Here is a 1,379-nt window from a genome sequence, read left to right as displayed (position 1 = left end):
GGGTGTCTGAGGAGAGACTGGTGAGTTTGAATCACCCACCTTGCAATTCAAACTGACATTAACTTACAACACCACACCAGGATTCAATAAAGTTCAAACTACTGAGGCATTATGACTGAAAATAAACAATGACTCTGTCACTTATGACTTGGACAACTTACATAAATGTCAATATTCTCATCCGTAAAATGGAAATAATAGCAATTACAAAGATTATTTATTGTATGTAATCTTTATCATTTTAACTAAGATGTTGTTGTTAAGTGCCATCTAGTTGGTTCCAACTCATAGCGAGCCTGTATAGAGTTTCCAAGGTGCAGCTGGTGAGTTTGAACCACGAGCCTGGCAGTTCAAACCAACCTTTCAGTTTCATGCTTATCCTACAGCTCAATACTAGGACTCCATTATGTTATTTTGTTATCTACGTGGCAATGAAACATCTGTGCTTTTCGTGAGGAAAGCAACAGCCTCCCAAGTACTCCAAGTATTCTTATGTCTCCTGTGGAACAGAGTTGAATCATAAAATTACTCTAATTGCAGAAAATCCTGAAACAGTGGTTGTTTAGTGTTTCCAACCTCTGTAATGAAAGATTCCAAGGTAGAATTAGGTTGTACATGCTTCTTAGGTTAGTCAACCAGCAACCTGTCATATACTATTATATTATGGACTTGTAAAGTAATGGAAATTTTAATGGTTTTATAGCATATATATGGGGTGAGTCAAAAATTATCCACACTCTGGTGATATTAAAATGCCCTTTCACGTCCACACCTGATGACACCATTGATCATGCTTGTGAAGTGATTCTGCTGAGTGATGGTGGATTGCATGGCAAATCATTTGCTAATCAGCCATAGCTCTGCCTATGGAATAATGCATGCCATGACAGACTTGGATTTCAAAAAAGTTTGTGCTAGATGGATAACGAAAAATGTCACCGAAGACCATACACAGAAGCAGTTGTACAACTGCAAGCAAAATTTGGACCAATACCCGAGAGAAGGTAAATGTTTCTTAAAAAACAATCTTTACTGGTAATGAGACATGGGTTAATTATTAACAGCTTGAGAGTAAACAAGCATGGAAATATCCTCCATCACTGACCAACAAAATATTCAAAAGCCAACCATCAGCTGGAAATTTGATGCTTCCAGTTTTCTAGGATTCTCAAGGGTCAGTATTGGAACATTGCCAGAAAAATAGTTCAATAGTCAACAGTGCTCTGTATACTATGATGCTCACTAAACAGCTGAAGCCTAAACTTCTGGTTAAAAGCAGATGAAGAAAGGGTTATAAGCCAAGGAATGCAAGGAACATAGTTTGAAAAATCTGAATAGGCTATGAAAGAATTTTTGTCCTAGAAACAGTTGTTGTTGTT

The sequence above is a fragment of the Chrysochloris asiatica genome, unplaced genomic scaffold, assembly GCF_000296735.1.
Source record: "Chrysochloris asiatica unplaced genomic scaffold, ChrAsi1.0 scaffold00217, whole genome shotgun sequence".
Taxonomy (NCBI): domain Eukaryota; kingdom Metazoa; phylum Chordata; class Mammalia; order Afrosoricida; family Chrysochloridae; genus Chrysochloris; species Chrysochloris asiatica.
The sequence above is the reverse complement of the archived record's forward strand: the minus strand, read 5'-3'. Positions refer to the sequence as shown.